This window comes from Solanum stenotomum, chromosome 8, assembly GCF_019186545.1.
Source record: "Solanum stenotomum isolate F172 chromosome 8, ASM1918654v1, whole genome shotgun sequence".
Taxonomy (NCBI): Eukaryota; Viridiplantae; Streptophyta; class Magnoliopsida; order Solanales; family Solanaceae; genus Solanum; species Solanum stenotomum.
In genome coordinates, this window is record NC_064289.1 from 52,002,890 (window position 1) to 52,020,469 (window position 17,580).

At 38.0% G+C, this 17,580-nt stretch overlaps 1 protein-coding gene across 3 annotated transcripts in view; it reads left to right on the plus strand.

The window, feature by feature from the left end:
• The window catches only part of LOC125875232 (probable serine/threonine-protein kinase PBL9), a 1,122,098-nt gene that overhangs the window by 300,772 nt on the left and 803,746 nt on the right, over positions 1 to 17,580 (plus strand). The gene's annotated exons all lie outside the window — the stretch shown is intronic.

The window sequence follows — 17,580 nt, forward strand, 5'->3', positions numbered from 1 at the left end:
GTTGGTACATAGTGTTTATGTACATGGATGATATTTATAGTGGAAAATATACTCATGAAAGGCATAAAGGGATAGGAAGTTTTAAATATATGTAGGTATATTATAGTCCATTACATTGGGGGTCCCGTTTAATATAAGTTGATTGTAGTAGTGTAAGAATATTTTATCTTATAATCAATATAATTTTAGTGATAGCAAGGCAGTGTACTTTATAGGAAAGGTGTGATCAGTGGCGGAGTCAGAAATTTTATTGAAGGTATCTAAGAATAATGATGTGTGGCTGTTAAAATAAAATAAAAAATATTGTGTTATTTGGGGTTTAAAATCAGAACTCCTTTACTCAAATGGACACCCATTACCACTACATCAAAGGCATAACTTTTGTCAAGGGTGTCCAACTTTAAATATATATCATTTAATGTAGTATTTGACATATATATATTTTCCAACGAAGGGTGTCCAACTAGGCACTGGCTATAGCTACTCCCCTGGGTGTAATGGGAATTGAACCCACACATGTTTAGAAGACTCTCACACATATCACTAGACTACTAGACTGTAAGTCCGAGTTGTAAACGTTTATTATTTTATTTTATTTTTCTTAATTTTGTTGTTTTTAACCATTGCGTGTTGATCAAATTCAACACCAGTGTATAAGGTACGACCATTAAAGGGATAAATCGTTTCCAATGGGAAATACGAATCAAGTTCAAGACTTGAGGTTAAAAATGGAGGTAGTGCAGCCATCAACTACATGTGTCCAATTAGGAGGATGATCCTAATTAGTTAAGATGTGTCGCTGGAATTTCGATCATAGTTTAGACGTACTTATGTGTTATTCCTTTAAGAAACAATAAAAAAGGATAAAAAATGTTTTAGTATATTGGTGATTTATCTCATGATTGTCCTTCATTAACCTATCGACTCATAGCGTTATCATTTGTTTCGAACATATCCTTGGACAATAAAAAATGATTCAACTATGTTTTTGCACTAATGGTGGAAACCACATAGAGGCATATTGTGACTTTTTTAATTGTTCAAGAATCTTTGAATTTTTTTAATTGTTTAAGGGTACCCCCTAAACTATGATCGAAATCCCAGAAACACACCTTAACTAAACTAAGGTCTTATTACCTCCTGGAACTCTTTTTTTTTTGTAAATTTGTACACCTTTTTGGCTTACATGGCATCCAAATATCTTCCACGCACCTCAATTGCGTGGAGTCACGGAGTATGCCACGTAAGACAAAAGGTGTACAAAATTATAAAAAAAATGAGTTCAGGCGGTAATAGAAACTTAGTTTAGTTGATGTGTGTCTCTGAGATTTCAGTCATAGTCTAAGGGTACTTATGTCTTATCCCTTGTTTAAGGGTATATTTGACCTTTTAAATTTCTCAAATGCATGCATTATTATTAAATTAATATATTTGATATTAAATTTGTACTAAAGAAAATATTTTGACCCTTCTATTTAAAAAGAAAAAAAAGGGGTCCATCATCACTAGTTCACTTTGTAAGTGGTATACGACGGTCCATTGCCCCATCGTGGTGGAAAGAAGCCAATGTTGCATATATGATGTAAGCCACTAAAAGGAAAGTGCCTAAGTGATGATAAATGTAGAATAAGAGGTTGATATGTTGATGCAACTTTCATAACCAGCTCTCCATTTCACTATGACACTCATTGTTGGAATTTGTCTCTCATTCGATATCTGCATTGGAGCTCGATGAATTCAGATTCGTGCAGCATAGGGCTTCATTAGGAGGGAAGTGCTCCCTACTAAAGCTTTTAGCATAGTCACCTAACTTGAACCTGAGACCTCTGATTGATGAAGAAACAGTCTCATCCACTACACTATATCCCTTTTGATGGTATCTTTAGGAAAACTTAATTATGTAAATAGACGTGTGGAATGCACAAGTTTTTCCAACTAGGATTGTTATTTTTAATATCCAAATCCACCAATAAAGGTACATAAAATATTGGAGGAAGACATTACCAATCGATCTATGTTCATGGTTACAAACCTTTAGTAGACGTCTAGAGTCTTCCTTCATTTGTCCATTAAGTAGTGCTTAGTTTTTCTCAACCTATGGACAGTTAATTTTTTGTGTCCTCCCCCGCCCCCCCCCCCTCCCAACTTATTTTATAAATAATTTTCTACCCCTTTTCGGTCTACGTGGCACTATCAATCAGATAGCTTGAAAAAATTGCCAAGCTGGGCCCCAAAAGATAGTGCCATGTAGGCCGAAAAGGAATAGAAAATTATTTATAAAATAAGTTCGGAGAGGTAATAGGACCTTAATATAATATAAGTATGTCTCTGGGATTTCGGGCATAGCTTGGGGTACTTATGCATTTTCCCTATTTTCTTAGTTGATTATAGTATGTATTGTTTTATATTGTAAAAGACTCCATTGACAGGATAGAGTCATTTTATAATGAGAGTAAGATGGTAGAGGTTGAGACTATTGGGAACAATTCCTTAGGTGTTACAAAAACAATTGTAAACCTAAAATTGGGGCTCATGTTTTGGGAAAAGTTTGGAAAAAAAACTATAGAGATAGAACGTGGCTTTTGCCTCTCTTTCCCACGCTAAATACTTGTGTTAATTTATATTCCGCAATTTATTTGCTTCTTGTATAGTTGCTCAAATAACTTGGTTGTATAAGTTGCCGTCAAACTAACAATTGTTATCAGAGCTAGATCTTTTCGATAAAGATTTCACCTTGAAAGACTACAAATGATTGCACTTCTTGGAGTTCAAGAAGGTCAATTAACAACAAGACCACCATGCTTCAATAAAACTACAATGGCTGGTGGAAGGTAAGACTTTGTTATGAGAGAAGATCTTGAATTAGGAAATATTATGGGGAAAGGTCTCAAAGTCCCTTCTACAATAAATGACAAGGCAAATAAGACTATTCCAAATAAGAGGGACGAATAGAATAATAAAGACATCAAGAACATTTAAAGTGTAATACCTCGGATTTTGATAAGAGAATAGGTTGCATGAATTTTGGCTAAAGGTTCAGGTCTATGAGTCTAGTCTACGGTTCGTAGACCAGTCTCATAGAAATGGGAAAATAAATTTTTGATAATAAAGTTTCAGTACCTCATCCTACGGATGACCAGTATCGTCCTTTGAGTGATCTACGAGTCATAGATGGGTTCCGTAGAAGCAATGCAGACTTAGTGATATTTTTGGGGTTAAGGTTGAGTTTTACGGTTAGGGTCTACGGACCGTAGGAATTCCTATGAGTCGTAGAAGGGTCCCGTCAAGTTGGGTAAATTTTAAGGTCTCACTAATTGGTCTACGGTTGACTAGTACACTTTCTACGGTCTGTAGGTCACACCCGTAGACCAATTCCGACAGTTATTTCTTAAGGACTTTTAGGTCTTTTCCTATGTGTTTTAGGCCTATGATATGTCGTTTTGGCCTCTATCCTAAGCCCTATATAAAGACTTTAACTCCTAAATCTACCCACTTTAAACTCGTTCTCCTATTTCCCCAAAACTTAACCAAATTCACTCTCTCAAATTTCCTCTCAACCTTCAATTCACCATTCATCTTGGGCTTGGAGTAGCAAGGTATGTAGGCATTCACCTATGGATTTTTAAAGGTTATACATTTCTTAGGAAAAATGATGTTTATGATGTTAGAGTGATTTAGAAGAAAGTGTCAATGTTGTTGTGAAAGGTTTTTCTCACATACGAATATGATCATAATTGTGAAAGGTATTTCTCACATATGGATTCATATTGGTAAAAGGTTTTCTCACCTATGCTTAAGTTGTGTTTTAAGGAGCAATTCTATATTTTGACTTTAAGATGCGGATTGGTATTCATCATTGTCTTTCCTATGTTATAATGATAATTGATTTTTATCTATTATGTTGGGATTTGGACTTAGCACCGAGAGGGCTTTGAGGTGGAGGCTCAAATGTTGTTGTGAAAGGTTTTTCTCACATACGAATATGATCATGATTGTGAAAGGTATTTCTCACATATGGATTCATATTGGTAAAAGGTTTTCTCACCTATGCTTAAGTTGTGTTTTAAGGAGCAATTCTATATTTTGACTTCAAGATGCGGATTGATATTCATCATTGTCTTTCCTATGTTATAATGATAATTGACGTTTTATCTATTCTGTTGGGATTTGGACTTAGCACCGAGAGGGCTTTGAGGTGGAGGCTCAAATAGGGTAGTCTCTAGTAGCAACCTCTAGTCCCAAACTACGTCCCCCGTAGGATTGTCTTAAATGATCTAGCTAGTAGATCTACTTTAGCAAAAGATAATGCGTACGGATTCTACCTTGGCAAGTGGAATCCTCTTCTTTTGGTATGAGGGATATACCACATTTCATGATATAGTTCTCATGGTCTTATTGTCAGTTAATATAATTACATGTTTTCCTCGTTATGGAAAAGCCAATAGGAAAGGAATTTGGGCCAGAAAACTTCTAAGTAGTAATTTGAGAATTTCTAGCCTAGGCCAAACTTGGACGAAATTTGAGTCAGGTGAGGTCTAGGGAAATCTGGTAATGGATGGGGGATTAAATCATGAGTTTGATCACGTGAGTGGATAGCCAAGACGTTAAGGAGCCTGTACGGCTTTGCGGAATCGAATTCAGGCGAGTAGAACTTCCGAAACTGATCTTGGAGTGGAATGATAGTTTTAGAACGTCCAGGTTTAAAGGTGAGTTGTGCAATGGGAGCTTAGAACTCAAATTCTGAGTTTCTGTCTCCGTGCAAACCGTTGGGGCGGAATTAATGGGTCGTTGTGGCAGGACAATCGCGACTTAAATTGGGGAAAACCCCCAAAAATCATTATTTTCTGCAAAACTTCATTCTTAAGAGCTAAGGCACGATCCAGAGCAGTTTCTCATCAGATTCCAACAATTTCTAGCGCTAAAGATAAGTTAATTACTCCTCTAATCTGTAATTCGATTCTTAGAACTTAGAATCTTAGGTAATTATCGTTAGGGGAGGGTTTTGGAGTGAAGTTGATGGTGGGAAAAGCCCTAGATGAACATTAGGATCATTGGATTGGCCTTCGGTTAATAATGTCGTTATTATCCAGGTAAACTAGATCTTGTTTAGTGATCCTTGCATTAATTGCTTGTTTTAGATCAAGAACGAGTTGAAAGACACCAGAAAGGCAAGGCTCTCGTGTCTTAGTAGTATTCGAACTTGATTTCGAGGTAGGTGATGGATCAATTTCCTGATTGTGTGATATATGCTTGTTAACTACTTCATTGTATGCATGTGTGTATGTCAATAGGGAAACATGAACTGAATCGAATGAAATGAATATGTATGAACAATTACATGCCATAAACTTGTTATTGACTGTGCTGCTATGTACACTGTTTTATGGGTGTGATTGTGATTGTGATTGTGTTGATTGGACCGGGTGTCACGTTCTGACATATATATTGGACCGGGTGTCACATTTTGACACAAATATTAGATCAGGTGTCACGTTCCGACACAGACATTAGATCGGGTGTCACGTTCTGACACACTAACAGTTTGGGTATGAGTTTCATAAGAGAACCACTTGTGATTGTTACATTTATATTATCTAGCATGGTTATTGGGAAATTGTATGTTGTTCCTAAAATGATGATTGAATTGTGCGCTCTGTATATGTGTGTTTACTTTGTGGTGATGACTTGTTTATATTGCGCTCACCGGAGTAGCCGCGTGATCCTACCAGTACACCGTGATTTTGTGTACTAATATTGCACTTGCCCTTTCTTTGTTAAGTACAGGACATCTTCAAGCAGCTACTGACAGATCTCAGTTAGGAGATCATTGACCGAGACCGAATTTGAGGGTGAGCCAGTTCTTTCAGGCTGCCATGGATCCATCCCTTGGTTTAGTCCATTCTTTTTGGACTCAGACTAGATCTTTAGACATTTACTTATGCTTAACTTTCGGGGTTGCACCCCCTTTTTCTTAAACTTGTGGATTATTAGAGTTTTGGTACAATGAAAGTTCTAGGGGTTGAATTTCCGCGACAGTTGTTTATTTAACTTTCGAAGTTTATGGAAACTCCTAATTTTAATTCGTCATTTAAACCTGTTTCTGTATCTTTAAATGGTTTAGTTTCTTTAAGTTGCTTGGTTGGGTTGTAGTTATTGTTCTCCCACTAGAGGGTTAGTGTGGGTGCTAATCACGACGGTCAGGGTCGTGATAGTTAAAGCTAATATCCCACAAATATGAATATGTTTCTTCAAGGTTTTCTTACGTCTCTTATTTTAAATGCATTGACCAATCTTAAGAAATATATGTTATTGCTTCTCTAAGTCTTTAAATGTTCAAATGTTGGTCATGCATTACATGTTTCGGTTATCTATGTCATCATATTTGTTTATGCATATTGTTTCATATTTAGTACATTACATGTACTAATGCATACTTGTGCATACATTGCCTCATTAATGTAGGGTCTGACACTCCTACCTCTCACACTCCTAACTAGTTGATCATCCTACTGGATTTGAAGAGTTGGTGAATCCTCATGTTTCAAGGACCGAGACACATTTACTTGATTTATTTATTTATAGTTTTTGGATGATGTATGTAGTGTGTGAGTTATGTCTCAACCACTTATTTGATATTTTAGATGATTTGTTGAAACCATTTTAGACTTCCTCTTTACCAAACTCTTTGTTTTTATGAAAATGTTTCTTTGAAATTTATATTTCTATTATCTTATATGATGTGTGCTAAGTTACACCTAGGAACCTTCAGTGTGGATCCTGAGGCTTCTAGGCTCATCTCGAGCCTCTATGTAAAATTTGGCTTTAACTGGAGGTTGGGTGTGAGATCCACTTTTTTGTCGAAACTGCCTTTTTGGGGAGTTTTGACATCTTTGTTGAGTCTGGAATGCCAAATTTGGTGAGATAGTATATCTTGTTTGCTTGCACAGATCTCGGGTACCCCGTCAAGGGTTTTGAGAATTGGGTATTAATTTGATGCACCAGCAGCTAGTGCAGGTGACTTTCTTTGGTGCGATCGCGAGGAAGCCTCTACGATCGCAAAAGGCATTGCACCTAGCCATAGCAATCGCATGGCCTCTTGGTCGTGATCACGAAGAGTTTTCCAGTGGCAGTGACCATTTTTTGTCATTGAGATCGCAGATATTGACCTCCGTGATCGTGGGGATCATTTATAATGTGGGTCGCGATTGCGACCCTCCTGTGTGATCGCGGTGAGTATTTGTTTAGACTTCTAATTATGACCAGAGCGGATTCAAATCTTATTTCAAAGGTTCTCTTTGAGGTTTTGAGAGTTATACACCTCTGAATTGAATGATTCTTGTTAGATTTTGTCTGGATAGTACTTGGCTTCGTATTAGAGTGATCAGGAAAGTGTGCGGAGCGTCAGGTCGAGATAATCTCATCCCAAAGGGACTGCCTGGCTTCATTTTTATGTTTTCTTGTTGTTTTTTTGCTTGTTGTTAAATTATGCCCCTCCGAGCCAAGAATTGTGTCCCATTTTACGACACAAGCTTGGTAAGTTAATTATGGCCTTTTGACAGATCAATTTCAGAATTTTCGATGTGGGACTTACAATTTTGTTTTTGACTTGATTTTGGGTTTGTCTCCAATTATTATATTTTTGGTGTCTAAATGCTTATTTTGATGTTGTGATTTTGTTTTTGATAGCATGGCAGTGATCAGAAATATTTCAAAAAGGCAAAGCTCTATAATCGTGATTTGCAAATATGTGCGATCAACTTTTGAGGTAGGCAACGACTTACGACTTTAGATTGAGTTTGTGTTTGTGATTTGGATGGGTTTCTAGGTTGTTTTATGTTTAGATATTAGAATTCATGTTTTAGGAGCCTTTCGAGTAATAAGGATCATGTTTATCTAGTTGTCTTGATTCCTTCATGCCTTGTGTTATCTCTTGATTCATTGTATTGCTATTGGTAGTTGATTCATGTTTTCTGATTAGAAATCATGTCTTACGTGGTTGTTTGGGTTTTTTAGGAAGTGACAGCATGTTTATTTCACATCTTTTTATCGTGCCTTACCGAGTGGTCTTCGTGGGTACTTGTTTATGATTATTGGAAGCTTGTTATTGGCCTTAGCTAAGGTGTAGGCTAGTGATTGTCTTAGACTTGCGTTTTGGAGCTGATAGGCCTTAGAATCGCTTCAAACAACTTAGCTCCCTATAGATTTTGTAGCAGACTTGGTTCTAATAGTGTGAGTCTTAGCTAGGCGGTAACTCAACATCGATGACCTTTCATCTATAATTCCCTTTCTACTACAACCCAAATGATTCTTAGTTGTGGTTTTGGGCTTTATTCGATGATTCGGGGTTGGATTTAGTTCAGACGTAAAGTGGTTCATTGAAAACTTAGGGGTGAGCGCGATCCACAGTATCCTTATGATGGTGAGTTTCATATGGACTCTTCTTCGAATGTTCGTATAGCCGTAGATTTAAGGTTTGGGCACACTGTTCTTATAGTCGCAGATCAAGATCTATGCATATGATCTTCAACTGTAGTCTGAGATTCGGATATATTAGCCTTTATTGAGTTGATTCATAGAGGCATGGTTCTATTAGGTTCTTTGGGCATCTTATCCTCTATTTGGCATATAGGCTATCACTCCCCAATTTTGGATTCATAGGTTCTCATACTCGATCTATAGTTGTAGCTCTTTTGTGTACTCGTCGGGCTTATGGGGAACCGTTTGAGTTATTTACTTTAAATTGTGTGCAGTATACCTTCTGAGATTATGGGGATCCAGTTAAATTTTAGCTAGTTACTTGCTTTCCTTTTCATATAGTTCTAGACTCGTGTGCGCTTTAGTTTGATTATCCTTATCTTCTAGTTTCTTGACTTCTAGTTAGTGTTATTTCTCATTTTTCATTATAGTATTTACCTTCCAAGCTCAGTTGGCCTATGATACCTACTAGGTACCTGTTGTTTTGATACTTATACTAAATTATGCATATGTTTTCATGATGCAGGTCTAAGAACCAGTTACTAACACTAATATCGAGTCAGTTGTAGGAGGATTCTGAGACGAGGGTGAAATTTTGGTGTTCTAGATCATACATGTCTCCTTATATTTATTTTTGGCTAGTCTTTTGCTTTTGAGATAATTCTATATATTTTGATCCACTTTTGGGACTTGTACTCTTTTATAGTAGTTATGTACATGTACCTACTAGGTTTTGGGATTGGGTCTCATTTTGTTGTATATATATATATATATATATATATTTGTTCTTAGTCTTATCTTCCGCTCTGTCGTTTAATTATATCATGTATTTCTTATTTTTGGTTGTTTCTACCATGTATGTCGGCTACTTGTCATTTCGAGCTTCAGGTTGACTTACCTATTGGTGGTTATAGTAGGTGTCATCATGACTTGAGTTTTCGGGTCATGACATTCAATATTTTAGGGATTTAACATCATCCCTTCCTTCGAAACTACATGCCCTAAGAAGGCCACCGAAGTTAGCTAGAATTCACATTTTGAAAACTTGGCATACAATTTTTACTTTCCTATGATACTCTGAACAATACAAAGGTGTTTTGAATATTCCTCCTTACTTTTGTAATATATCAGATTATCATCTATAAACACAATCACAAAAGAGTCCAAGTAAGGCTTGAAAACTCTATTCATCAAACGCATAGAGGCTACTGGTGCAATGGTTAAACCGAACGACATTACCAAGAACTTATAATGTCCATATCGATTCATGAAAGTCATCGTAGGTATGTCTTCTGGTCTAATCTTCAACTGATGATATCTAGACCTCAAACCAATCTTAGAGAATATTGAGGCACCCTGCAATTGGTCGAACAAATCATCAATGTGAGGTAAGGAATACTTATTACGAATAGTAACCTTGTTCAATTGCACGTAGTCTATGCACATCCTCCTTCTACCATACTTTTTCTTTACAAATAACACTGGAGCACCTCAAGCGATGCACTAGGACGAATAAACCCCTAATCTAAAAGCTATTGAAGTTGAGTCTTGAGTTCTCTTAATTCTGTTGCAACCATGAGGTAGGGAGTGATAGAGATTGGATGAGTGCCTGGCTCTAAATATATGCAAAATCAATATTCCTATCTAGAGGCATGACGGCAAAGTCGTAAGAAACACCTAGAAAATATGAAACTATAGGAATTGACTCAGTGGAAGGGAACTCTGCACTAACATTCTGGAGATGAGCTAAGTAGGCTAGACAACATGTCCCCACCAGCCTTCTCACACGAATGTAGGATATGATATTTAATGGATTAGGTCTATACAAACCTTCCCCCTCTAGCTTATCTCTACTCAGAATCTCTAGAGTTGTTGCTTTAGAATTATAGTTGGAAACAACATGGTAAGGAGACAGCCAAGTCATATCTAAAATCACATCAAAATTCACCATATCCAAAATGACAAAATCAATCCAAGTCTACAAACACATAAACATCATAGAACAAGAAGGTACACATGGGTTACTACAATGGACTCTCCATCTAGGGTAGCAACATAAATAGGGGCATCAAGCACATCACAAGTCGACTCAAGTCACAAAGTAAAACTAATAGATACATATGAATAAGTGGAACCTAAATCAAACAAAATACAAGTCAGTCGGTCACAAACAAGAATAGTACTTGTAATCACGACGTTTGATTCCTCGACCTCTGGCCTACCTGGAAAGGTGTAACACTGAGTTTAATCATCATTATAGGCAACCCCTCTACCTAGATGCACCATTCCTCTCCCAACATTACCATTTCATCTGCCCCCACAGACTCCCTAATAATTAACTCGTCCACTATGCAGAAGTCCTTTGACATTACCAACTCCACCTATGGGAACTGCAACTCTAGTCTACAGATATACTGGTTTACATGCAGGAGGATAAGGGCATTCCCTCCTAAATTGGCCTACCTCACCACAAGTGAAGCATACTCGGTCAAGCAAAGGCTTTCTCACTGAGGAATAGGAGGTCCCTTGGCCACCCTGAGCCTGAGACTACTGGGTGACCCTAGAATAGTCATTCATAGAAGCGGGCAAGGCTGGCTGAATCGGACGGGTTGAATATGCCTGCTGACCAAAACCCTTTGAATAAGAACCACTACAGTTATCCATATTTGTGGGCCCATTAGTCAATGCTTTGGTCTTGCCTCCTTCAATTTTCTGAACATAGAATTGTCACTCCCCGAGCCTACACCCTGGGAGGGACTGGAACTCGAGAACAATTGTTGGCCCCAAGAGAACCTTGGCCTGGCTTACTTAATCAGCGAAAGACATAAACACAAGAAATAGTCACAAATAAGGAACTTATGAAATAAACTTAGAATGTCTTTAAAGAAACATTAAAACTTGCCAAGATGGCTACTCAAGTCTCAAAACATAAGCCAATAATAAAGTAGTGACAAATGAACTAACTGACTGACTATCTATGAAGCCTCTAATAACTGAGATGGATGTTAGGACAAGACCCACGACATCCTAATGAACTAAATACTGAAAGCAATAAAAGGGATCCTCCGGAAGCAAAGAGGCTCACCACCAAACTCTGAAGCTCAACTAGAATCAACGATGCACTGGATGTTGATCATGGTTGCCTATATCTGCACCATTAAAAGATGTAGGCCAAATGACATCAGTACATTGAATGTAAGAGTATGCGAAGAGAATTCTAAAACAAGACATAAGCTTGAAAGGAATTAAAGAACAAACCTGGTCTCAACTCAACTCAACTAAACTGAACTCATTTCAATATAAAGCGGTATAAACAAGTGCAATATAAAGAAAAGTTTTTTAAAACATGGCTAACAACTCTGTGTATTTGGAAATACAATAGTAACTTTGATGTGTATACAAGGATACAATATAACTCTAAAATATATATAAAAATACAATATGATACTGCTATGGGAGTTTCTATAACCGACAATCATCACGTAAGATCTATTGTGATGATACATTATTTTGCCTCACGCTGCCAAGGCCGTCATATACTTTGCCGAGGGTATAAAACCTGACTACTAAGTGGATCCACTAGTCTATGCTAAAAAGCACTAAGGAATCATCTAAAAAGTATGACAATTTTCTACCCATGATGGCTACATGGTTTATTAGGCTGGGAGTTGCCTGAACTCTCCTCCATATCGATGCTCAATACTACTCCCAAAATATATTACTAACTCTTATGTTTAAAAACATACTTCTTTCTGTAGTTTGAGATATTTGCTCAAAACTTAGCTTAAAGGCTATCTTGGAAAACAAAGTTTCATCTCCTGCTTAATTGTGAAAGCATTTACTCTTTACTGAAAACTAGCTCAAATGCTCTTTTAGAAATCAAAGTTTCCTCTCTTGTTTAAATGCGAAAACATTTTATCCTTTGGGAATACATAGTCCCCGTATACTCTTTTGAAGAAATGAACTTCAACTCTTACTCTTTACTTAACTCAAAACTCAAGTCTTAAAACAAAGTTAAAACGTTTGAAAAAACCTTTTGGAAAACTCTATGAAATTCTCTTGACTTGACTCTTAAGTTTTCTTGAATTGAATTATGGATTCAAGGCTCATGATCTCATATTATTGATGATTTCATATTGTTTAGACGTACCTTAGAGTGTAGGAATCAACTAGGAAACATAGGTACGTTTCAAGGGAACTAGTACGGAAAGATGTGGGAAGAAGCAGAAGACTTGGCGTCCCTGGTGCTCTGAGTGGCGCGGGGCGCCAGGAGCAAAACTTCAAAACTGAAGTTGGGGCGCGCTGGCTGGTGCGGCACCCTAAGCCCCAAATTTCAGAAACACTTCTAGGGCGCTCTGGCTGGTGCGGCTCCCCAAGCCCCAAATTTCAGAAACACTTCTAGGGCGCTCTGGCTGGTGCGGCACCCCAAGCCCCTGCCGAGAAATCCCCAATTTTTCTTGGTCGATTTTCAACTCTACAACCTCTAGTTTCGATTGGTTCTTTCCCCAAACACTTAGATTCGACTACATAACCTAAATATGTAAGAACTTACTCAAAATGACACCTAATTTTATGAATCAAAATCAAGAACTCCTCAAACACTCCAACAATCAAGAACCCAATAGAACTTCAAACAAATCCATCAAGAACTCAATTTCTAAACCTTCAAAAATCTAAATTCGCTGAAATAAATCATGGTTGGTGCATGGTTTAACTAACCCAATGCTATGTGATCTCACATAACTCATAGGGATCACCCCTTGACGAAATCCACAAGCAAAATCCTCAAGAACGATGAACCTTGGCTCTTTCTCCTCTTTTCTCCTCTTGCGTTCTTTCTTTGAAAACCCTAGCGTGAAATTTTTGAGTGCGTAAATTGACCGAATTCAGTTTAAACCCCTAAGTAATTACCAAAAACGAGTTAATTTAATTGGGTAAGGAAAAGACCATAATACCCTTCTAAAATCCAGTTTTGACTTTCCTTATCTAGACAGCCCAACTTCAAATTGGCATATCTCCCTCATACGAACTTGAAATCATGCAAACTTAGTGGCGTTGGAAAGATAATTCAAATATATTTCATACGGTATCTTGTAGAACACCAAAATCAGCCTGATCTAGGATTTATGGTCATTTGAAGTTGCCCAAAACTCATACTTAACTTAATTTTGCCAAACTTTCCAAATTTGATTATTTCCAAAAACGGTTTCTTTCTAATTTCAAGTCTTTATAGTAGCGGGGTGTTACAATATTTACCCCTTGGGAACATTCGTCCTCGAATGAGACTACTCTTAGAAGGCTAAGTGTGTAACATCTAACATCTAGCTCAAACATCCAACTAGATACAAGTTGCCAGCGAGACTTTGATAAACCTGTGATGAAATCCATATTGATCATCTCCCACTTACATTCTAGAAGTTCTATATTCTGAGCCATACCACCGGGCCTTTAGTGTTCTACTTTAACTTGTTGACAATTCGGACATTTAGCAACGAACTCAGAAATACTTTTCTTCATACTATTCCACCAATATACTTCTCTCAAGTCATGATACATCTTTGTGGAACCCGGATAGATAGAATATTTGGAGCTATGTGTTTCTTCCATGATCCTCTCTTGGAGTTCATCCACCCTTGGTACACACAATCTACCTTGATACCTCAATACACCATCTTCCCCTTGTTCAAAAGCCATTACTTTTTGCATATGAACATTTGCCTTCAATTTAAGCAAAATAGGATCTTAGGCTTGCTTCTCTTTCACCTCTGACACTAAAGATGACTCAGCCCCATTCATCACCACTACTCCTCCTTCTGTGGAATCCATTAGTCGAACTCCTAATCGTGCAAGTCTATGAGTATCTTTTGTTAACTCTTTCTTATCTTCCTCAAAATGGGCGGTACTACCAATAGATAATCTACTCAAGGCATCAGCAACATTAGCCTTACCTGGGTGATAGAGAATACTCATGTCATAATCCTTGAGTAACTCTAACCACCTTCTCTGTCTGAGATTAAGTTTTTTCTGACTAAATACATACTGAAGACTTGTGATCAGTGAATACATCTACATGAACATCATACAAATAATGACGCCATATTTTCAAAGCAAATACTACGGCAGCCAACTCTAAATCATAGGTTGGATAATTCTTCTTATGAACTTTCAACTGCCTGGATGCATAAGCTATAACTTTGTCATTCAGCGTTAACACACAACCCAAACCAACTCAGGACGTTTCACAATATAAAACAAAGCCTTGCGTACCTTCTGATAAGGTCAATACTGGGGCAGTAGTCAACCTCTTTTCAATTCCTGAAAGTTTTTCTCACAAGCTTCAGACCATTGAAACTTAACTGTCTTCTGAGTCAACTTGGTCAAAAGGGACGAAATAGATGAGTACCCCTCTATGAACCTTTTATAATATCCAGACAACCCCAAGAAACTCTTAATATCAGTTGGAGATGTGGGTCTAGGTCAATTCTACATTGTCTCTATCTTCTGGGTATCAACTCTAATTCCATCATCGGAAATAATGTGGCCTAAGAATGCCACAGACTCAAGCCAAAACTCATAGTTAGAGAACTTGGCATACAACTCTCTATCATTTAGAGTTGGGAGAACTATTCTGAGATGACTAGTATGATATTCCTCATTCCTCGAATAGATTAGTATGTCATCCATGAATACGATGACAAACATATATAAATAAGGTTTGAATACTCTATTCATAAGGTCCATGAATACTACAGGCGCATTAATTAAACCGAACAACATGACCAGAAACTCATAATGACCATAACGGATCCTGAAAGCTGTCTTTGGAATATCACATTCTCGTACTCTTAATTGATGGTAGCCTGATCTGAGGTCTATCTTAGAGAAACAGGTAGCACCCTGAAGCTGATCGAAAAGATCATCAATTCTCATAAGAGGATACTTATTCTTAATGGTAACCTTGTTCAACTGACGATAATCTATATACATCCTAAGGGAACCATCTTTCTTCCTCACAAACAAGACCAGAGCACCCCAAGGTGAGACACTTGGTAGAATAAAACCCTTTTCTAAGAGATCTTTCAACTCTGCTGGTTCCATCCTATATGGCGGAATAGATATAGGACGAGTATCTGGAAGAAGGTCTATGCCGAANNATATCACATTCCCGTGTTCTTAACTGATGGTAGCCTGATCTGAGGTCTATCTTAGAGAAACAGGTAGCACCCTGAAGCTGATCGAAAAGATCATCAATTCTCGTAAGAGGATACTTATTCTTAATGGTAACCTTGTTCAACTGACGATAATCTATATACATCCTAAGGGAACCATTTTTCTTCCTCACAAACAAGACCAGAGCACCCCAAGGTGACACACTTGGTAGAATAAAACCCATTTCTAAGAGATCTTTCAACTCTGCTGGTTCCATCCTATATGGCTGAATAGATATAGGACGAGTATCTGGAAGAAGGTCTATGCCGAAGTCTATTTCTCTCTCAGGAGGGACTCCGGGAAGATCATCTGGACAGACTTCTGAAACTCTTTTACTACTGAAACTGACTAAATATGAGGTATCTCAACACTAGAGCCATTAACTAGGACTAAGTGATAGACACACCCCTTGGAAACTAACTTTCTTGCCTTAAGGTACGAAATAAAATGACCCTTAGGCACTGCTGAACTACTTTTCACTCTAAGACTGGCTCATTAGGAAACTGGAACTTGACTACTCGAGTTCTACAATCTACTAAGGCATAGCATGCATGAAGCCAGTCCATACCTAGATTGACATCAAAATCTACTATGTCGAACTCAACTAAATCAGTCATGGTACTCTTGTGATTGACGGAAACGGGACAATCACGATAGACTCTCTCTGCTAGAATAGACTCATCAACAGGTGTAGAAATACTGAAGAACTCACTAACTCTCTTAAGAAGAACATCAAAATTCATCGCAACATAAGGAGTTACAAATGATAAACTTGCTCGTGGATCTAGAAAAGCATAAACATTAAAGTTAAAGACTTGGATCGTACCAGTGACAACATCTGGTGAATCCTCTTGCTGCTACTGACTAGTGATAGCATACAGACGGTTTCCTCCTCCGTCTGCCCCTGAAGTAGCTCCTCTAGATGCAGCTCTGTCTGGTGGAGCAACTGAAGAAGAATGGGTTTTATTACCCCTATTACCGTTAACCTCCTTGTTCTTTGGACACTCTTGCATAAAATGGTCGTTCTGGCCACACTTGAAGTAACCAGTGGAGCTATCACGACACATCGTTGAGTGGTTCCTACGACACTTAGCACATGCAGGAGGCTTACTACCCCCTTGTGTCATACTGCCCTGAGAATAGGCAGGTTTAGCTCTGAAATTCTGACTATTGTACTCACCTTTGTTCTTGGTGCAGGTACACTAGCAGATGATGGAGCAGGTCCCTTCTGTTTCTGTTGGAAGGAAGACCATTTCGCATTCCTCTTTTGCTGCCTGAACTCATTCCCTGATGTCTTTGCCCTCTTATTCTTAAACTTTTCTCTATCCCTCAATTTGTCCTCCTCAACTTATTGCACATGGTTCATTAGCCTTGATATGTCCATATCCCCTATCAGCATAGTTGCCTTGCTTTCCTTGCTTGACAGGCGAGACAACCCAACAACGAATAAACTCATCATGCTCCTCATGTCAGCAACCATCTCCGGAGCATACCGAAAAAGTTGTGTGAACTTCAGACTGTACTCATGAACGCTCAAAGAATCTTGCTTAAGAGTGAGGAACTCTCGTACCTTTGTTTCTCTCAGTTCTCGAGGAAGAAACGCCTCAAGAAGGCCTCCTCAAAACAAGCCTAACTCATACGTGGTACACCCTCAGCTCGATTCTTCTTCTATTGACCAAACCAGATTCTAGCGACACCCTTCATTTGGTATGCAGCTAGTTCCACCCTCTCAGCATCAACAACACGCATGATTTCAAAAACCTTCTAAAGCTCCTCAACAAAGTTTTTTGGATCCTCAGTAACACTTGAACTAGTGAATCTTAGAGGATTCATCCTTAAGAACTCACATATCCTTGAAGTATCAGTCGCTTCCTGACGATTCTCCCTATGTTGCCC